This window comes from Megalobrama amblycephala, linkage group LG12 (genome assembly GCF_018812025.1).
Source record: "Megalobrama amblycephala isolate DHTTF-2021 linkage group LG12, ASM1881202v1, whole genome shotgun sequence".
NCBI classification, from domain to species: domain Eukaryota; kingdom Metazoa; phylum Chordata; class Actinopteri; order Cypriniformes; family Xenocyprididae; genus Megalobrama; species Megalobrama amblycephala.
This window is the reverse complement of record NC_063055.1, coordinates 40,717,088-40,740,606: the sequence shown is the minus strand read 5'-3', so window position 1 is coordinate 40,740,606 and position 23,519 is coordinate 40,717,088. Positions and strand designations below refer to the sequence as shown.

Genomic DNA, 23,519 nt, shown 5'->3' with positions numbered 1-23,519 from the left:
CCACATGTCCCATCTTGTCATGGAGGTGCTCGAGTGCCAGCTTTTTGTACTTGCTCGGCAAGACCAGCTGTTTTCTCTCCCTCGTTCTTCGGTATAGGAGTCCTCCGTCAAGATGTAGCTTGTTCCACTCATACATCAGCTTTCTGCTGGTTCCTGTCAAACCCCCCCTCATCTCATCTGTGAGAGTGACACCATCCTCCTTCCATTGTCTCACTTGAGAGTCTTCTTTCTGGGCTTGAATCAGTTCCTCTGGTCCTATTGTTGGCAACCAGGTGATAGGTTGACGTGGTTCATCCTCCCCAGTAGACATATACAGGGCAGCGACCCAGGCCACATCCTTCATCTTTGACGCATGACTACCCTCCCATGCTGCTTGTACTGCCCCCGCGGGTAGCTCCTCTGTGCACTCTGATGCATATACTTCGATGTCCAGAGGAAGACGAGACAAGGTATCTGCGTCGATATTAACTTTCCCTGGCCGGTACTTCACGTCGAACCGGAAGTCAGACAGCTCTCCGACCCACCGATGACCTACTGCATTGAGCTTTGCTGTGCTCATCACGTATGTCAGAGGGTTGTTGTCAGTGTACACTGTGAAGTGTGGGGCGTAGAACAGGTAGTCCCTGAACTTCTCGCACACTGCCCACTTCAATGCCAGGAACTCAAGTTTACCACTGTGTAATCGGTAGTTCCTCTCTGTTGTCGTCAATGTTCTGGACCCATATTCTATTACTCTCAACCTCCCATCTTGTCGCTGATATAGGATGGCCCCTAGGCCCCTTTCAGATGCGTCAGTGTGGAGTGTGAAGGGTAAGTTGAAGTCTGGATATGCCAGTATAGGTGGGCTTACTAACATACCAATTAGTTCTTCCAGGGTCTGTTGGTGGTCTCTGGTCCATTCTATTAGAGATCTGGAAGGAACTTGTGGGCCTTTAGCTTTCTTCTTGCTGTGAGTGTCCCGTGTTGTCCCAGGCTTGGCCTGCAGCAGCTCATACAAGGGTTTTGCTACCCTGGAGAAGTCTTGAATGAAGGCACGGTAGTAGCTGAGGAACCCGAGCAGCCTCCTTACATCACCCACTGTCTGAGGAGTCCTGGCCGTTAAGGATCTGACAGCCTCCAGGTCCTTAAGATCTATCCGTACTCCTTCAGCTGACACTAGCCGTCCGACGTACCTGACTTCACTCCGGAACAGTTCACACTTTTCAGGTTTCAGCTTTACACCATGATGCTGGAGGGCCCTCAACACTCTACGGATACTCTCAACATGTTCTTCAAAGGACCTTGCATAACATAAGACGTCATCTAAATACGGTATACAGCACTCATCCCTGAGCGAATCAAGCATTTCTTCCATACTGCGTTGGAAGGCAGCAGGCGCATTGGACAATCCAAAGGGGATTCGGACCCACTCATAAAGCCCCCAGGGTGTTATGAATGCTGTCATATGTCTGGATCCTTCTGCAATGTACCCCTGGTGGTACGCTTTGCCTTGGTCGAGAATGCTGAACCAAGAGTAGCCCCCAAGGGTGTCAATCAGATCCTGGATCCTAGGCAATGGATGACGGTCAGGGATGGTTTTCCTGTTCAAGAGACGGTAATCAACACAAAGCCTCAGCTTGCCATCTTTCTTGCAGACACAGACTACTGGAGCGGCGTATGGCGACTTTGATTTAACGATCCATCCTTTTGTTAGAAGATCTTGTATGTAACTCTTCACCTCATTAAACAAGGGTTTTGGTACTGAGGAATACGCCCTCTGAACTGGGATGTCATCCTTAAGTGTGATTGGCATTTGCAAGCTGGGAATGCATCCAATGACATTGTCATCTCTGCTAAAAGCACCAGACTCCTCATACAACATTCTTTGAACCACCTCTCGTTGGCTTTCTTCCAGATGGTCCAGGTTGACAGGTGGGTGCCACAATGATTTTGCCTCATCTTCTTGAGTGGTCACAGTTTGGATTGTTGCTATCTGCCTCGGCTCACTTGTTTTTCCAGACTCCGCTAATATCCTCTCAATCCTTTGTAAAGTTCCAATCACTGTGCCACGGGGCAGGGTCACATCAACCACTGTGTTATTTCCGATGGGTATGGAAACACAAGGGTCACTTTGGGGCCGTATTTCTAAGAGTCCCTCCCCAATGTCCAACAATCTTAACTGATCACTCTTTTCATGAGGCTCAAACAAGACCACAGAGTCAGACTGTGCCATCTTTGAAGGGATTCTGCACTTCACCCAAGTCACCTGTCCTGCCCGGATAACGACCCCTCTCGGACCAACCTTCAAGTACCCGTCTCCATCATCATCTTCAGCAGCTTGGATCACCTTCACTAAAGTTTGTGCCTTTTCACGAGGGATGTCAATGGCTCCAGCCAATAGTGAGGTAAGTGTTGGCATCAGTTGCTCAGACTGCCCCTGAATCAGTTCTTCAATTAAGTTAAAACCCAGTAGTGGTCTCTCAATTGGCATTTTACTCACCAGGAATGGGACATTAATAGATAAACTTGGGTCCTCGTTTCCTAGCAGGTTGACTGTGATGACTGCCCAACCGTCAAATGGGATAACGTCTCCATTTACAGCGTAGACTTTCAGATCATCTTGACATCCGAGAAGCTCCCGAAGTGGCCTCACCTCAACACTTGGCAGATACTTCTCTTTCCACACACGGTCCACCATGCTGACTTGGGCGCCGGTGTCGAGTAATGCCCTTACTGTCAATCCATTCAAGTTGCACTGGGTCAGTGCCTTGCTTCCAATCAGTTTGATTATGTTGTCGTTTTTGGTCTTACTGGAACCTAGAATGCTTGCTCCTTGACTCATGGACTTCATCTCATTTGTTGATTTGTTTGTTTGTCTTTGATACAGGCGTTCTTGTCCTAACACTCCACTGCTAGGCCTGGCCGGCTTTAGGGGAGTAATGTCTGGCTGGGGCATTTGCTGTGCGGTCACTGGTCGCCCCTTTGCAGTGGCCGGCTCCCGTTTCCCTGCCGCTGAGGTCGTCGTAGGCACCCCACTGCCCGGTGTCCATCCTCTCCACAGATGAAACGGTGTGTACAGTCCTGTCGCCCTTCGTCTGCACATCGTGGGCAGCATCGCAAGCGGCTTACCCGGCGAAAGGATGGTTGGCTGGCAGAGCATTGGCAGCCACCTTCAGTTCGTGTTGGCATGGAATGTTGTATGGCATCTACCATGCTGGTTAGAGCATCAATCCTGGCAGTAAGATGCTTAATCTGATCGTCCTGAACTTTTTGTGTAACAGAACCTTTTGCAGCTTTCACATCCCTGTCTGTTTCACCGCTAACTTGGGCACTACTAGCCATGGATGGTTTTGCTCTGGTTGGTGGGCCCAGTCGCCGCAGCCTCTCATTCTCGTCACTGGTGATCTTCATAACGTGCCTGAGTATTGCATCGTCAGTTACATCACTGTCGGCTAACAAGGGTTTCACCTCGCTACGGATATCTTTACACCGGTGGCTTAGTCCCTGGTAGACAGTGTGTAGGAACACGTCCTGTACAGTAGCTGCGCTATACTTCCTGTCTGAGTCAGCTTGTTTCGCAGCAACAAGTATTTTTATATTTGAGTATTTTTTGTTTCAACCCCATGACTCTGTAGAGAAACTGCTGAGGGGTTTCGTGTTCACTCTGCTTGGTGCACATCAGTTCTTGGAACAGCTCTGTGCTATTTCGGTCCCCCAAGTGTCATTGTAAGAACCCTTTTAGCTCAGCCACCGTCATGTCATCTTTGTTCATCAGCATATCTTTAAAAATGCCTGGCTTGATAATTCGCAGCACACCTCTGACAACATCGGCATTGCTGAAGTTCTCTTTTAGGCCGCTGTCAATTTGCCTGCACACATTGTTGAACGTGATGTCTGACGAGTGATCCCCAATCTGGCCTCCATGTATCTTAAACTCACGGGGCTGGATATACTGAAACCCCCCCATAGGGAATGCAAAGTCATTGGCTATACGTTTGGGCTGCTCAGTCTGGTTCAGGTGTGCTGTAGTGGCGCCCCCCTGTGCTAAAGTGTGTGTCAAGTTAGTGTTCTGTGTCGGTGTCATGTATTGGTGTATTTTTCTGCCAATTTCTTCATATGCTGTAAGCATTTTATGTATGTCTGTGTTTGTTTCAGGTGTGGCCCCCTTAACATCCCCTGAGTCAGGTGCAACATGTGGTGGTGTATGATAAGTGTCATCAGTGGTGAGTGGATGTAACACATGTGTAGGGTGTGTAGTGTTTGAATCAACATCAGATGTAGTTGTGCAAATCTGTTTTGCTGACTTTACCATCTCTTGCAATGACAACAGTTCACTCATACCTTGGTCCTCAGTCTCTAGCAAAAGTTCACTGGACATGAAAGCGTTGATATGGTCAAAACAAACCCCACTGTCCTCCAGATCCAGTTCACTGGTGTCATGTTTAGGTGTTGACCCGATAACCTTGGCGATGCGGAACAGTTCATCAGCAGGTAAGGAAATTAACTCTCTTTTGATGTCCCACACCAGCTGCTTCCTTGCACGATCTGCCATTATGTCACCCTCTGTTGTTCCTTCCGTGGTGGCCTCGACCTCAGGATAAATACAGCGCTCACCGATTGCCTGGCACACGCCCACTTGTCTCGTTGCTCCGTGGATATAGCAGCCGCCGGCCTCTAGCCCCAACGCCGCCTGGTCCCTACGGTTCTGGAATCTTTGGATCCGCCTCCTAGCGTCACATGGAGTGGATCCCGGACGAGCCTCCAAGAATCTGTTGCAGGCCCCGCCTCCAGAGACCCGTCAGACAGATTACTGTCCCTGTGAAAACAGGATGAAACAAAAAGACAGAGAGAGTCGTGTCTACTCCTTCACAGCTCCTCTGTTGGTGTGAGGAAGCATGCGCAGTTCATCAGTCCATTCGCGACTCCCGGGCAAGAATATCAAAATAAGAGTCCTTTTTTTTTCTGTCCATATAAACCAATATGCATTTGACAGTTTGCACACTGCATCAAAAAATAAGGTTATCACTGAACTTATATACAGATTTCAGAGAAAAATAAAATAACACAATTGTATACATACTTTGTGTGTATCACATATAGATCAGGGGTTTCCAAACTCAGTCCTGGAGGGCCGCTGTCCTGCAGAGTTTAGCTCCAACCCCAAATAAATAATAATAATAATAATAATAATAATAATAACTTTATTTTATATAGCGCCTTTAAAGCAGCTTCTCAAAGCGCTGTACATAAGAACATAAAATCACAAGTAGTACAAAGAACATAAAATCATAAGTAGTACAAAATTTAAAGTACAACTAAAAGCAACTTAACAAAATTAAATAAATGCTTCCCTAAAAAAGAATGTTTTTAAACTGGATTTAAAAATGTGCAAGGATTCTGCATTTCGTATCTCTACAGGCAAGGAATTCCAGAGTTTAGGCGCAAGATTTGAAAAAGCCCTATCACCCATGGATCTCAGGCGAGTAACGGGGACTGTTAAAAGACCAGCATTAACGGATCTAAGATTTCGAACTGGGGTGTAAGGTATCAATAGGTCAGTCAAATATTGAGGTGCCAAATTATTTAATGCTTTGTAAGTCAGTAATAAAACTTTAAAATCAATACGGAATTTGACTGGCAGCCAGTGCAATGATTTAAGAACAGGTGTAATACGCTCTCTTGCACTGGTTCTAGTCAAGATGCGTGCAGCAGAGTTTTGTACCAACTGTAATCTGTTGAGAGTAGTCTTGGGAATTCCAGCCAGCAAAGAGTTACAGTAGTCAATGCGAGAAAAGACAAATGTGTTAATTAGCTTTTCTGCCACAGTAAAAGTTAACATTGGGCGCAATCTGGCAATATTTCTGAGGTGAAAGAAGGATACTTTAACAGTGTTTCTAACCTGTAAGTCAAATGTTAGGTTGGGATCAAATATCACCCCCAGATTTTTTATTTTGTCTTTAAACTGCACAATGGAGTCATCCACCTGTAAGGATGGTGGCTCCGTTCTACGTAACTGATGTGGTGATCCAATAAGCATGACTTCGGTCTTATCACTGTTAAGGCAGAGAAAGTTTTCAGACATCCACTTCTTTACCTCAGAGATACATTTAGACAGAGTAGCGATATCAACATTTACATCTGATTTTGAATGTACATATATCTGTGTGTCATCAGCATAAAAATGAAAGTTAAGACCAAGCGACCTTAAAAGCTGACCAAGGGGAAATATATACAAACTAAATAGCAATGGACCAAGTATTGATCCTTGAGGTACACCTGATTTCATAACTCCCACTTCAGATCTTGAACCCCCCAATACAACAAATTGTTTACGGTCAGAGAGATAAGACTTGAACCAGTTCAGGGCAATCTCAGAAACACCAAAAACATACTCAAGACGTGAGAGTAAAATACAATGATCAATGGTATCAAATGCTGCACTGAGATCAAGTAGAATCAATATAGATATATAACCAGAATCTGAGGCAATTAATAAATCATTTAAAACCTTTACCAGTGCTTTTTCAGTACTGTGCAACTTACGGAAACCAGATTGAAGGGGCTCATATAGGTTGTTAACAGTCAGATGAGCTCTTAATTGAGAAGCCACAACTTGTTCTAAGATTTTAGAAAGAAAAGGAAGGTTGGAGATGGGTCGAAAATTTGTAAGGTTCTCAAAATCAGTGTTGTTTGTCTTTGGCACTGGGGTAACAGCAGCAATTTTAAGTGCAGCTGGTACCACACCAGTACTCAGAGAATCATTAACTATACCCAGTACAACAGTACATAGAGATTCAAAACATGACTTAAACAAACAAGTTGGTATGGGGTCAACAACAGAAGTGGTTGCATTCATACTTGAGACAATGTTACACAGAGACTGTCAGTCTAAAGTAGAAAAGTTGGAAAGTGGAACACCAGTAAATACATAACCATTCGATGTGTTAACAGATGACACTTGTACAGTGGCAATACGATTACGTATGTCCTCAATCTTGTTGCTGAAGGACTGTAAAAACCTATTGCAAAGATGAGCTGAAGCTGGCACTTTGGACATATTATTCCTATTTAGGAGATTGTTTATTGAAAGAAAAAGTTGCTTTGGGTTGTTTTGTTGACTTGTTATCATTTGTGAGAAATAATCTGTCCTAGCAGATACAATTTGTCCCTTATACTCAACCAGACTGTCTTTCCAGGCCTGGTGGTGGACAGTTAAGCCAGACATACGCCATCTACGCTCGATTTTACGGCAATGAGCTTTGCAGGATCGTAGTTCATCAGTATACCAGGGTGCATTTCGTACAAATGAGACAGATCGAGACTTTAAAGGAGCAAATCTGTCCAAACCAGTAGACAAAATTGAGTATAAGCCAGTTACTTTGTCATTCAACTCCTCAGATAATAGACCACAATCAGATGAAGAATTAATATAATCAGAAAAGTCGGGAGGCTCGATGGATCTCCATTTCCGATAGTTTATAGTACGTGGAACAGTTTTGTTTGTGACAGGACAGACCATACTGAAGAAGATCGCCCAATGGTCAGACAGTCCTAACTCTGTGATACACAGGTGAGAAACAAACGATCCATTTAAGATGACAAGATCTAAAATGTGGCCTTTATTGTGAGTGGGAGAATCAACAAGTTGATGTAGCTCGAAGCACTCCAATAGCGATGCAAAATCTCTTGTGGTTCAACAGTCAATATTGTGCATGTGAATGTTAAAATCCCCCACAATGAGGACTCTCTCGAATTTAAGGATCAACACAGATAGCATGTCAGCAAAATCTGTTGTAAAATCCTTATTTCTCTTTGGAGGCCTGTAAATAGTTGCTATAACAGTAGATATCGGTGCACAAATACTCAGAACAAGACTTTCAAAAGACTGAAACTGAGGAACAGCCACCGGACACAGGTTTTGTGGATGTTTATACAGCACAATGATGCCACCACCTCTGCCAGAGGATCGCGGAGAATCATATAATCCGTAGCCGTTTGGGGTCAGTTCATTAAAAAGAAGGCCATCTGATTCCTTATGCCAGGTTTCTGTTAAGCATATAATGTCCAGGTTGTAGTCTGTAATTATATCTGCCAGAAACGAAGCCTTGTTATTTATAGAACGTACGTTTATAAGTATTGATTTCAGCAGACACGTAGAAGCCGGTGAGTCTGACGAGGCCTCATTTCGCTGCACTGCAACTAGGTTATTTAAATTAACACCTGTAGGTCTCCATGGTATCTTTCGTGGTTTACGCAGAATTGTAGGATGAATGACATAGTTTGTGGATGTCAAAAGAATGTTAGACCTACTTTGTGATGATCGATGAAGGTATCGCTTTAGTCGCAGTATTCCCGCTGCTCCACAGCGCATACGCGTGTCCTTCCCCAGCACAAAGTTCCATTTAAGATTCAACAGCTGCCGTGCAGTGTACCTAAGGGCCATGCCGGTGGAATCCACGCCGACAACCACTTCTCTGCAGTACACGTCCCGAAGCACTCCGTTATACACAATCCCAACCACGCCCAGAGATAAAAGCAATCCAGCAAATAAAACATGATTCGACATCACCGTAGAGAACACAACTGAAACAGCTAATTAAGGTCTAATTAAAGGGTTAGTTCACCCAAAAATGAAAATTGTCATTTATTACTCACCCTCATGTCGTTCCACACCCGTAAGACCTTCGTTCATCTTCAGAACACAAATTAAGATATTTTTTATGAAATTTGATGGCTCCGTGAGGCCTCCATAGCCAGCAATGACATTTCCTCTCTCAAGATCCATTAATGTACTAAAAACACGTTTAAATCAGTTCATGTGAGTACAGTGGTTCAATATTAATATTATAAAGGCCACGAGAATATTTTGGTGCGCCAAAAAAACAAAATAACGACTTGTATAGCGATGGCTGATTTCAAAACGCTGCTTCAGGAAGATTCTGAGCTTTAAGCATGCTAGAAACTTGCAGATAGATGTGTTGAGGCAAGTTTGAGCTAAACTCTGCAGGACAGTGGCCCTTCAGGACCGAGTTTGGAGGCCCCTGCTATAGACGATCATCAGCTCTGCGGGTTATTTACGTCAACAAAAGAGAGATTAATCAGATACTTATACTTCATAAATTTAATATTACGAGTTTTATCTGCACAAAATGACGCGAATGCACAAGTGAAGCTTGAACTGAGGTACGTAATCAATGTTTAACTCCAGTAGACGCGCTCTTCCCACAACAACACGCCGAAACAACAACAACAGAGAATTCACAACGTTTGATCACAATAGTGTTCCCGTTATAATGTAAATGACAGTCCCAGCTGTTATTAATGTTGTGCGTTGCTGTTTGGCTGCCAGTGGTGTGGTCCTTTCTGAGTGAAGCCAACAATTACGCCGATCTAACTCCTTTGGGATCGAATAAAATTGTAGTTCGGGGTTTCTCTGACGACTGTTAAAACGGATAACGGCACCACATATCCCAGACTTGTAAATACTTGTAAATAAACAAATCTCGAGTCAAATCTCGTTTTTTCATATTTTTATTTTTGTTCTAATCCGCCAAATGGGAAAACAATAAAACCAAAATGGGTAAACGGCTTGAATATTCGATCTCTACATGGGCGGGAATAAAACGCCCCTTTCCGCTGATTGGTCAACCAAAGATCAAGCCGCAACACTCGCTCATCCCTACTAATTACTCAGCACCGTCAGCATTAAAGAGAAAATAATCACTTCATCTGATGTTTTTGAATAAAATAGCCTTGAGAGCCGACTTACTGGAACTCATCTGTCTGTAGAACTGTTCTCTCCCGCCGGCGCCGCCGGACTTCTACAGAATCTACACACAAGTGAGTGTGACGTGCGAGGTGGACCAAACCACTGTGAGGCAAGGGAGGGGTGACTCAAAATGTTTCTAAACTTAAAACGCCCGTTTGCGTTTGCCCCTGTCCCCCCGCTATTTACGCCCCTGCTGCTACTGCCGAAAACATTTGTGTCAATTTGACATATTTGGCAGCGTTTTTTTCTCTCGCGCAGCTTCTCTGCACCTCCTTTGCGTTTCTTCTGCATGATCAACATCACATTGAAACTGCGTGCAGGCAGAAATCCTATAGATGGTACTGTTCAAAGATATGATTGGGCCAGTCCAGTGTCAATCAAGAAAACAACCAATGGGCCGCTGAGCTACATGTTTCATGAGCCGCGTCTGTCAGAAGGGAAAAAAACTAGCCTATGTGATATTTATGACTAAAGTGTTTTGGGCCAGCAGCCCAGTGTCAATTGAAAAAGTATTGGGCCGCCGATCTAGGCCTACCACTTTCACTTTCTTTTCTTTTTTTTTTTTTTTTTTGCGGTCGGCGACCTTTGGCCCTAAAAAGCACGTTGGCCCACCGGGAAAGTGCCCGATATGCCAGATGGCCAGTCCGCCCATGTTAACGTCAAGCAAATTCTTGAGGTACTTCTTGAATTTTAAACAAAGTCCATTAATGGGGATCAGAGAGGTCAGTGTGATATCATCTAAAAGAAGGAGGGTTTCTTGATCAATCTTCTCAGCTGTAAGAGAGAAAAAAAAATATGCATAACATAAAAGTATTTTGATGGAGCTAAAACTAAAAATTAATTCCATGTACATACACTTTGCATTTACGTTAAGCACAAGGAAGTGTAATAAAGCTTCAAAATATGATTTCCCCAAGGAGTTAAATTTTTTTTGTCTGTTTCATACTGCTAAATGTGAACTTATTTATGCATTAAAAACATTAAAGTGCAATGTTTAAATGCATGTTTAAAGGATTAGTTCACTTTCAAGTTACTTTATAACTTGTTAAATACATATTTAACAAGTTATAAAGTAAAATATCTAGCTTTTGCCCAAAACCGCCTTCCCTATTCAACTTACGGAAAAAGCTTAATTGACGTGACGCCAGTTTACACTTTCTTCGTAACTTGAATATGGAAAGTGATCTGGCGGAAGCTAGATATTTTACTTCATAACTTGTTAAATATGGATTTTTTTTTTTACTCAAATGCATCTCTTCACTTCAGAAGACCCCTGGAGCCGTGAGGTGGTGAGGCGGAGATGAGCATACTCTACTTGTACGAAAATGAGAGGTGGTGAGGCGGAGATGAGCAGAAAAGACTTATTTACTATTGTGGTATGAATAATAAAACATTTAAACTGCAAGCAAAAGGTGTTCATGTCATCTTTATTTATATAGTGCTTTGTACAATACAGATTAAGATTATTTTTCTTACCCCAAAATGGCAGATAATATAGTTTTTTTTTTTTTTTTTTTTACCCTTAATTTTGACCCCTCCCCAGAAAATAAGACACAATATCTCGTGTCATTTTACATATTTAGTCAATGCATCTTGATTTAAGAATTTATAGATATTGGGACTGGAAACAAAACAAAAATAGTAAGAAAAACGTTTTTTTTCTCCCCAGTGTAGACAGTGTCTTGGATTGGATCTCGAATGAATTTATGATGCTAACTGCAAATTCTAAACTGTTAGGCATTGCAAATAAGAGATAAAAGCTGTGCCCACTAGAGGGAGCCACAGGATAAGAAATCTTTCAAGCCTGATGTTTTTCTGTTGATCAAATCCATCACTTTGAATGGAAACCAATGCATTTATCTTATTTGTATCATGTATTGACAGTGTTGTTTTGTATAGTTATGGTACATAGAATCTGTGAAATGCTTATAGATTATCAAATGTTAGACTTTTGTGGACCCCAATAAAGCATATTTTCCCAAGGATTTTTTTTTCATATTGCTCTCCTTTTAAAAGGAGTAGACGATTTTAAAATGTCTATAAAGACTTATTTACTATTGTGGTATGAATAATAAAACATTTAAACTGCAAGCAAAAAGTATTCATGACATCTTTATTTATATAGTGCTTTGTACAATACAGATTAAGATTATTTTTCTTACCCCAAAATGGCAGATAATATAGTTTTTTTTGTTTTGTTTTGTTTTTTTATAGCAAAAACTCACTTAACTTTGACCCCTCCCCAGAAAATAAGACATAATATCTCGTGTCATTTTACATATTTAGTAAATGCATCTTGATTTAAGAATTTATAGATATTGGGACTGGAAACAAAACTAAAAAGAAAAACGTTTTTTCTCCCCAGTGTAGACAGTGTCTTGGATTGGATCTTGAATGAGTTTATGATGCTAACTGCAAATTCTAAACTCTAAATCTTTTTCTGTTGATCTTTCCATCACTTTGAATGGAAATGAATGCATTTATCTCATTCATTTGTTTCATATATTGACAGTGTTGTTTTATATTGGAAGATTATGTGTATTTTCATTATCTTTAGTTAGATGCATTTACATTGTGACTGTACATCAGATGCAATCAACTCTGTGTTTGTAAAACTAAATGACCCATACAGACGTATGGCCCACAGAAACTAATGGGTGTTATTGTACCCACTGGTACATGAACGTCCCGACTGGTACATGAACATACTGACTCTTCGTACACAGATGTGCTCTCACCACATGGGGTTCTTCGTACGCAGGTGTGCTCTCATGTCGCACTCTTGTTGATCACTTGAAAATGATCGTAGATCTACAAGTGCTCTGGAGTAATCGTAAAGCTCTAAGAAGACAGAGTTATGAGGTCACCTACAGGACAACCAGCAGATTACACCTTTATTCAAGTGCAATGTGTATAACATTGGATATAAGGTTTATAAGGGTTATATAAATATAAGGTTTTGACTGTATTGCTCTTAAATACTCTTTGTCGTTTAATATGAAAAGAAAAGGGAATAAAAAAATAAAAATACACATGACGACATAAATAGTGCTGATAAAACATGTCTGCAATAAAAATGTTGTCTGTACACCTGTAGAAATTGGCTAGATGAAGTACATAATTATACTGTCACCCTTAATATATACCCTTTATATAGGCCTATTAATATCTAAACTTGCATGTTTGTTTTAAAATTTAGTTTATGGTTGAAAAAAAGTCAGTCACTTCAGAAACACTTGGAAGAACTCTTAAGAATTCCTATAGTATTTCATAGAGCCTTTGGGTGGTTCAAACACATGGACATCATAAACACTGAATCACAGTTTGATTGATTTCACACACACACACACACACACACACACTATATATATATATATATATATATATATATATACACATGACACTATAGTTCATTTATGTAAGTGAGGATAACAAAATAAAGTAAACTGTGACACATTATAGGATCCAAAGATTCTTCATACAGTGGAATACCAGTAAAATTGTTAAAAAAACATTTGGAACCAAAAATTATTCAGACACTTTGACCTGACCATGTTTTGCTAAAGTGTTATTTGAGATCTTGTCATATTTTATTACCATTAAAAACAAAAACAAACAAACAAAAAAAACTATAGTGAATAATCTGTAATAATGAATGAAATGTTCAAGGTGTCTGAATAAACTGTGGTTATATATATAATATATATATTGGGTATAATATGTCATAGTTTCCTTTATTTTGTTATCCTCACTTACATAAATGAACTTTTCAAAACATGAATATATATATATATAGCATAAAGAAATCGTCTGAAAATTACATCTTTGTTTAGCTCTGCCTCCTCCAGAAGAACATTAATTGAATCTTTTTGAAAGGTATCTTCATTTATTTATCTATTCTAATCCACATAAGGTGACGATTATTAGGTTAAAAGTTAAAGGATAAGATTCTATAAGGTGATATTCAGCACTTGAGAAACGGACAGCGACCCTTTCTCGCGCGTTCATGTTAAGGGCATTTTTGGGAAACGCACATGGAATTGCAGCAAGCGTTCATAACCTCGCACGTAGAAAGCGCTCTCAAGAGCTAGGTTACATCGTTATTGGGAAACCCAGCCCTGGACTGAACCATGCTTCCTTGTGTTTAAAGAAAAAGAAAACAGTATTTGAAAATGCAATACCTGCCCTATTTACATGAGTACATGAATGTGAATAAAGCAGTGTTTTCTAGCCCTGTTCCTGGTGGCACATTAGCTTGACACATTTCTGAACTCTTCCTAATCAAACACACCTGAGTCAACTCATCAGCTTGTTAATAGAGACTTCAAGACCAGAAATACATGGTTCAGATAAGGCAGGGCTTCTCAAACCTGTCCTGGAACCCCCACCACTGCACATTTTGTATGCTTCCCTCATCAGACACACTCAATTCAAATGTGCAGTGGTGGGAGGTCCTTCAGGACATGACCTGAGAAGCACAGATATAAGGGAGACATTAGACCTGCACAATTCTGGATAAACTCAGAATGTTCTTCTGTGATTGTACTTTTCAAAGGTTTAATAGACTTAGCTGAATCATTGACATTTGGGAATAAGAATGGGTGTTTAAATCAAGACTGCGATCTTTTAACGAGTAATCGTGCAGCTTTAGGAGACTTCAAAAATTTGCAGTTCTGGGAAACACATATACATATAATAAAGGTATGTATATGCTTTAAACACATTACAGGGCTCAAAATTAACTTTTTTACTTGGTAGAACTGGTGCTCCCAACCTCAAAAAGTTAGGAGCACCAGCAAACATTTAGGATCACCACAACTAAAAAGCCTTGTCATTCGCTTGTCCGAATAAAAAAAGTTGCTTCTCTGGAAAAAATTAAAAAAAAATTGTGTTGTAAATATAATTTACTGAAGCAATATTCTCATCAGTGTTCACTCAGCTTTGACATTTAAATCTGCATATTTGTGGTATTTGAGGGCATTTATTTTATTTTTACCTTTTATAAAGGGCTTTTTCCTCTAATCTTATTGATGCAAAAACTTGAGAAAATGAGATCCAGGATGTTGATGACGTTGAAGAAAAATGATTTATTCCTTTCAATTAAATTTAGCCTCACACGCAAACTTTAATCGATAAAGAAAATATTTAATAAAACCAAAAGGTAAAATAACAATCAGAAAGAAGAAATTAATAGTTAATATTAAAATTTTAGAGTTTTGTAAAATCCAGAGTATTGTATCTAATAGATGAAGATCAAAAAGAACAATAATTAAGACATTTGCAGGTAAGAGAGAAGAAGCAGAAGCCAAGGAGAGCAAAGGAGGAAAAAGACTAAACTATCAACGACTCAGCCAGTTTTATACCATTTTATAAATTTACATCCCACTCAAACTGATGTTTTTGTTCTAATAAGAAAAGGTTAAATGGTTTTACACATTATGTCATAGACTGGTCCAGTGTCTAAAATAGTTGTAGGGGTTGTTTTGACCCACTTAAGGGAATTTTGCAAGTCTCACATGATCAAATGTCAGCAGAAATAATAACAGACATATTAAGTCCAAATGAGCAACTGATTCTGAAACACATCACTTATACAGCACTTGGCAGGCGTCCAATATCTAACCACAAACGTGTGGACGTGACCTGTCACACGGGAACACTTGAAGAACAATTGAATATAACAAGCATACATACTCTTAAAGATAAAATAAGAATAACCATAAGGGTACAATAACAAGTAAATACTTGAAAATATGATTAATATATAAAGTATGAGTGCATAAATATATGGAATCAAAATTAAAATTGATCAATCATTAGCCATAAATGATTAACATAATTATGAATAAAATGCATGAATACGAATATTGACCATTTTGGATCCACCACTTATTAAATGCTTCATCTTTCATTTTAAATTTGATCAATGAATGCAATTAGAATAATAAGATACTATAGGGCTGTTGCCAGTCAAATTAAATAATTTACACTGAAAAATTGCAACTGCATTAGAATTATGTTTTGGGATTGTTTTAATTTTTTATACATATACAAATAAGAAATGTTAGAAAGAATGATTACTTTTAAACATGAGTGAATCATTGAGTCATTCATTGAAACGATTCGTTCGAATGGATGATTCATTCAATAATGTTTATATATTTTGTTTATATATATATTGTTTATATATATTGTTTAAAAGAAAAAACTACTACAAATTGCTTCTTAATTAAAACATCTCAATTAAATGTAGGTTTCTGTAATTCATCCAAAAACAGAAAAACAACAACAACAAAAAAATAGACAGGCCTTTTCTAGTAATAGACTTGTCCAAAAAAAAAAGAAAAAAGAAAAACTTACAAATGCTGCAACTTGCTGCACAGATATTCTGTGCTCTGGACCATGCTGCTGCTCCTTTGGTATAGTAGGTGTAGTTGCATGCTCTTTGATTGATTCCTTAAAATCGAATAGAAAAATCGAATGGTAACGTACATGTATGCATTTTTACAATACGTTAGGTCTGCACAATATATTGTTTCAGCAACGACAATTCTGCCAATTTGACTAAACCATTATTTTCAGTCAATGTACAAGAGTTTTTATGATGTCATCAAATTGAGAAACCCTCTCCATGTATTGTGATGTGCCCATGATGACTTTGATATACATTGATATTTTGTATGAATAGAATATTGTTTAGCCCTGCAAGAAGGTAGTATTTGGTAGGAGGAGTAGAAAGCATAATTTAAAGGACTGCGTCACTCCAGAATTAAAAATGCCCTGATAATTTACTCACCCCCACGTCATCCAAAATATTCATGTCTTTCTTTCTTCAGTCAAAATGAAATTGAGGAAAATTTGGAGAAAAATCTTGGAATGTTTTCGATTAAAGAAAAGAAAGACATGAACATCTTGGATGACACGGGAGTGAGTAAATTATCAGGACATTTTAATTCAGGAGTGAACCATCCCTTTAAACTAATGTTATTTTTGTTCACCCCACCTAAAATAGCCTGTATCTCAGAGAAATGCAATGATCATCCTCATTCTCTTTTAAGGACATCACAACCTGTAGATGGTGGTGATCATCAACAGAATGAATGTCCACCACATCAAGGGCAGAAGAAGGAGACACAGAGAAGGCAAAAAAAAAAAAGGCCGGTCTGTCAAATCCAACTGTATCCCATTTTTTCACAATGAATTTGACTTTGGAGTCAATGACCACAATGTTCTGAATGGTTGCAAACTGGGGCTCACCATCAGCAGAGTGAGACACAAAAAGAGTCATTCCTGTTCCCTGTGCATTTAATTCACATCTGTGCTGCTGTCTGTCTGATGGCCCCATCAGGGTTTTTAAGATCCTGAGGTTTGATAGCAGATGGCTTGTTGTGACCATCAGAAAAACCATAGTCAAAGCTTGTCAATCTATTATTCAGCTGATCAAGTGTCAAGAGTTTTTGTTCAAGTCAAAGAACTGAGAACAAGCTTGGTTTCATAACCTCCAACCCCTTCCAAAATGTCATGCATGACTTCTGGAGTAACATTGTCAGTTACATGGTAGAACTGCAGTTTATTGAGTGAACACTCTCTTTTGATGCCAGTTTGAGTTGGGTTATTCTGAAGTAGATCAGAATGGTAGTTAACCCTGTTGTGCATTACTGACAGATCCTCTACTGTCTGTCCTCTCAAAACCTCTTTGTGTACCCGACACCATCGACACACGGTTTTCCCTGAGAAACGTTGTGTAGCCTAGGATGCCATTAAGACCCAGGTTATCCCCACAAACCTGTGCGACTCCTGCTTTGACGGTGCCCTTGAAATGTTTTGTCTCAACCTGAATTCCTTCCAATTCCAGATCCTTAATGTCACACACAACTGGATCTAAGACAGCATTTATACCATAGGTTTTTACATCGTCTGTCTTGTAGAAAGATACTCAGGTCGCAAAGCATTTAAGAGTAAAATAAACAAAACCTAGCTTGTGAACTGATGTTTTCGATCCAAGTGGATTGACCATCTCACAGTCATCATTGTAAAGCACAAGAGGATTGGACAACTCTTTGGAAAAGAGTTCATTTGTTTTAAAGATTGTGCCATCTCTAAAATCTTCAAGAGCAGTGCTTTCTTGATTTTGCCACTCAAAGATTTTCTCCATCGTTCCTGGACTTTTTAATACCTGCTTCAGTAAAGGCTTTAGAGGAACACGCTGAAAAGTGTCTCGGACTGCCACTTGTCTAACAGTCCCCGTCGATGGGTCTCTCTGTTGAGTGTATGAAAAGCCAGGGAGAGGTACTTCCTCTGGCTGCACAAAGCATCCAGACTGAGTAAAATACTGCATTTGCTTGTACTCTGACTGAAATCCCTGAAATGGTTGAGCTGCACATGCAAAATGCTCTAAAAGCTGCTGACCCCCAGGACTCTCGCTGTGGCCTATCTCTCTTAAAAAGGAGACCGTTTTTCTCTGTAGAGATCAAACAACATCACTGATAAGGCTAGATGTGTGATCTACCACAAAATTAACAGCACTCAATGTTTGAGAGGAATTTGACCTTAATTTCGCTAAAAACAAAGCTACTCTGTCTTGTATATTTTCTTCCTCTAACTCATCACATTGTTCCTCAGCAATTTCATCCCAGTCCTCACCACACTGCTCAACATAGCATCCAAAACTGAATTTGATGAATCATCATCAGGCTCAACTAAAGGAGTTTCCTCCATTTCATCTCCAGTTTCATCAACATGCTCCAGCAGGTGTCTTCTAAATGATCTAATAAGACTGAATGTGCGATGACGTCCAGCTTGAGCACACTGAAAGTAACTAGATGTAGAAAATACATGATGTACTACCCTTAAATGTGCAAACAAAGCTCTGATATCAGGTCCCAAAGACCTTTTGCATTTAAAGCAGATGTACCCCATGCCTTCTACACCTAATACCTTTTACTTACGTCAAGCAAATTCTTGAGGTACTTCTTGAATTTTAAACAAAGTCCATTAATGGGGATCAGAGAGGTCAGTGTGATATCATCTAAAAGAAAGAGGGTTTCTTGATCAATCTTCTCAGCTGTAAGAGAGAAAAAAAATATGCATAACATAGAAGTATTTTGATGGAGATAAAACTAAAAATTAATTCCATGTACATAAACTTTGCATTTACGTTAAGCACAAGGAAGTGTAATAAAGCTTCAAAATATGATTTCCCCAAGGAGTTACATTTTTTTTGTCTGTTTCATACTGCTAAATGTGAACTTATTTATGCATTAGAAACATTAAAGTGCAATTTTTAAATGCATGTTTAAAGGATTAGTTCACTTTCAAGTTACTTTATAACTTGTTAAATCCATATTTAACAAGTTATAAAGTAAAATATCTAGCTTTTGCCCAAAACCGCCTTCCCTATTCAACTTACGGAAAAAGCTTAATTGACGTGACGCCAGTTTACACTTTCTTCGTAACTTGAATATGGAAAGTGATCTGGCGGAAGCTAGATATTTTACTTCATAACTTGTTAAATATGGATTTTTTTTTTTTTTAACACAAACGCATCACTTCACTTCAGAAGGCCCCCTGGAGCCGTGTGGAGTACACGTTTACGATGGATGGATGTGGATGGAGACACTTCAGATCTTCGCTCACTGCCATTATAAACCTCGGATGCATCAGGATATTTATTAATATTTCTCAGGTTATGTTCATCTGAAAGAAGGAAGGCATATACACCTAGGATGGCTTGAGGGCGAGTAAATCCAGGGGAAAATCATTTTCATTTGAAGGTGAACTAATCCTTTAAACTCAGAGCACATGCAGATATGGATCACTGCATTCACTCTAATAGATGCAAGACCACACTAGATGCTATGATTGTGTGTCAGAAATCAGGGATGGTGAGAAAACATTGTGCTAGGTACATTTTTCATCTTCAAAACAAACTTCGGTCTTCAGTCGACAAAGTATAAATCTGTCTGGCAAGCGCGCTTCCCATAATGTTAATGCATTAGGTCAGTAGGCGGTCTTTTGTGGCTCAAAATGTTTTAGACCCCGTTTACACCTGTATTTAGCAACTTGTGATCTGATCAACCAAAACACATCATTATACCAGGTGTAAACAGAGTTGCTCATGTGCCCCTCTTTGCTTTGAAACATGCAGTACAACAGATGATATACTTGATTAAATCACGGCCTTTTACAATTTGATAAGTGCACAAAGCCATATTGTATTTGCATTTTTATTTTGATTGATGCTTTGGTGCAAAACGACCGCGCCGGAGCGAGACCCGTGTGTGGGGAACCCCGCCCGTGTCGCGGTTGTCCCGGTCCCCGGCTGACCCATCTACCCTCGATGGTACGGTCGTCTCGTTAAAACCAGAGCGGTCGAGCGGCGGTCTCGGCACCCCAGAGGCTACCATATGCTTGTCGTCCCACCAGCACGAATAAACTATTTCCGCTGGGGAGAGAGATGGGTGGTGAGGCGGAGGAGAGCACACTCTACTTGTACGAAAATGTGAGGTGGTGAGGCGGAGATGAGCACACTCTACTTGTGTACGAAAATGTGAGGTGGTGAGGCGGAGATGAGCACACTCTACTTGTACGAAAATGTGAGGTGGTGAGGCGGAGATGAGCACACTCTACTTGTGCGAAAATGAGAGGTGGTGAGGCGGAGATGAGCACACTCTACTTGTGCGAAAATGAGAGGTGGTGAGGCGGAGATGAGCACACTCTACTTGTGTACGAAAATGAGAGGTGGTGAGGCGGAGATGTGCACACTCTACTTGTGTACGAAAATGTGAGGTGGTGAGGCGGAGATGAGCACACTCTACTTGTGTACGAAAATGAGAGGTGGTGAGGCGGAGATGAGCACACTCTACTTGTGTACGAAAATGTGAGGTGGTGAGGCGGAGATGAGCACACTCTACTTGTGTACGAAAATGAGAGGTGGTGAGGCGGAGATGAGCACACTCTACTTGTGTACGAAAATGAGAGGTGGTGAGGCGGAGATGAGCACACTCTACTTGTGTACGAAAATGAGAGGTGGTGAGGCGGAGATGAGCACACTCTACTTGTGTACGAAAATATGTGAGGTGGTGAGGCGGAGATGAGCACACTCTACTTGTGTACGAAAATGTGAGGTGGTGAGGCGGAGATGAGCACACTCTACTTGTGTACGAAAATGTGAGGTGGTGAGGCGGAGATGAGCACACTCTACTTGTACGAAAATGAGAGGTGGTGAGGCGGAGATGAGCACACTCTACTTGTGTACGAAAATGTGAGGTGGTGAGGCGGAGATGAGCACACTCTACTTGTGTACGAAAATGTGAGGTGGTGAGGCGGAGATGAGCACACTCTACTTGTGTACGAAAATGTGAGGTGGTGAGGCGGAGATGAGCACACTCTACTTGTGTACGAAAATGTGAGGTGGTGAGGCGGAGATGAGCACACTCTACTTGTGTACGAAAATGTGAGGTGGTGAGGCGGAGATGAGCACACTCTACTTGTGTACGAAAATGTGAGGTGGTGAGGACGGAGATGAGCACACTCTACTTGTGTACGAAAATGTGAGGTGGTGAGGCGGAGGAGAGCACACTCTACTTGTGTACGAAAATGAGAGGTGGTGAGGCGGAGATGAGCACACTCTACTTGTGTACGAAAATGTGAGGTGGTGAGGCGGAGATGAGCACACTCTACTTGTGTACGAAAATGTGAGGTGGTGAGGCGGAGATGAGCACACTCTACTTGTGTACGAAAATGAGAGGTGGTGAGGCGGAGATGAGCACACTCTACTTGTGTACGAAAATGTGAGGTGGTGAGGCGGAGATGAGCACACTCTACTTGTGTACGAAAATGTGAGGTGGTGAGGCGGAGGATGAGCACACTCTACTTGTGTACGAAAATGTGAGGTGGTGAGGCGGAGATGAGCACACTCTACTTGTGTACGAAAATGTGAGGTGGTGAGGCGGAGGAGAGCACACTCTACTTGTGTACGAAAATGTGAGGTGGTGAGGCGGAGATGAGCACACTCTACTTGTGTACGAAAATGTGAGGTGGTGAGGCGGAGATGAGCACACTCTACTTGTGTACGAAAATGTGAGGTGGTGAGGCGGAGATGAGCACACTCTACTTGTGTACGAAAATGAGAGGTGGTGAGGCGGAGATGAGCACACTCTACTTGTGTACGAAAATGTGAGGTGGTGAGGCGGAGATGAGCACACTCTACTTGTGTACGAAAATGTGAGGTGGTGAGGCGGAGATGAGCACACTCTACTTGTGTACGAAAATGTGAGGTGGTGAGGCGGAGATGAGCACACTCTACTTGTGTACGAAAATGAGAGGTGGTGAGGCGGAGATGAGCACACTCTACTTGTGTACGAAAATGTGAGGTGGTGAGGCGGAGATGAGCACACTCTACTTGTGTACGAAAATGTGAGGTGGTGAGGCGGAGATGAGCACACTCTACTTGTGTACGAAAATGTGAGGTGGTGAGGCGGAGATGAGCACACTCTACTTGTGTACGAAAATGTGAGGTGGTGAGGCGGAGATGAGCACACTCTACTTGTGTACGAAAATGAGAGGTGGTGAGGCGGAGATGAGCACACTCTACTTGTGTACGAAAATGTGAGGTGGTGAGGCGGAGATGAGCACACTCTACTTGTGTACGAAAATGTGAGGTGGTGAGGCGGAGATGAGCACACTCTACTTGTGTACGAAAATGTGAGGTGGTGAGGCGGAGATGAGCACACTCTACTTGTGTACGAAAATGAGAGGTGGTGAGGCGGAGATGAGCACACTCTACTTGTGTACGAAAATGAGAGGTGGTGAGGCGGAGATGAGCACACTCTACTTGTGTACGAAAATGTGAGGTGGTGAGGCGGAGATGAGCACACTCTACTTGTGTACGAAAATGTGAGGTGGTGAGGCGGAGATGAGCACACTCTACTTGTGTACGAAAATGAGAGGTGGTGAGGCGGAGATGAGCACACTCTACTTGTGTACGAAAATGTGAGGTGGTGAGGACGGAGATGAGCACACTCTACTTGTGCGAAAATGAGAGGTGGTGAGGCGGAGATGAGCACACTCTACTTGTGTACGAAAATGTGAGGTGGTGAGGCGGAGATGAGCACACTCTACTTGTGTACGAAAATGTGAGGTGGTGAGGCGGAGATGAGCACACTCTACTTGTGTACGAAAATGTGAGGTGGTGAGGACGGAGATGAGCACACTCTACTTGTGTACGAAAATGTGAGGTGGTGAGGCGGAGATGAGCACACTCTACTTGTGTACGAAAATGTGAGGTGGTGAGGCGGAGATGAGCACACTCTACTTGTGTACGAAAATGTGAGGTGGTGAGGCGGAGGAGAGCACACTCTACTTGTGTACGAAAATGTGAGGTGGTGAGGCGGAGATGAGCACACTCTACTTGTGTACGAAAATGTGAGGTGGTGAGGCGGAGATGAGCACACTCTACTTGTGTACGAAAATGTGAGGTGGTGAGGCGGAGATGAGCACACTCTACTTGTGTACGAAAATGTGAGGTGGTGAGGCGGAGATGAGCACACTCTACTTGTGTACGAAAATGAGAGGTGGTGAGGCGGAGATGAGCACACTCTACTTGTGTACGAAAATGAGAGGTGGTGAGGCGGAGATGAGCACACTCTACTTGTGTACGAAAATGTGAGGTGGTGAGGCGGAGATGAGCACACTCTACTTGTGTACGAAAATGAGAGGTGGTGAGGCGGAGATGAGCACACTCTACTTGTGTACGAAAATGTGAGGTGGT

General features: G+C 41.4%; 1 long non-coding RNA gene across 1 annotated transcript; it reads left to right on the top strand.

The window, feature by feature from the left end:
* The first annotated feature begins 8,794 nt into the window (after nucleotides 1-8,794).
* On the top strand, nucleotides 8,795-12,716 carry LOC125280583. The gene is made up of 2 exons (XR_007187653.1): nucleotides 8,795-10,424; nucleotides 11,015-12,716. It is a non-coding gene; the product is annotated as an uncharacterized LOC125280583 (long non-coding RNA).
* Nucleotides 12,717-23,519: the final 10,803 nt, after the last annotated feature.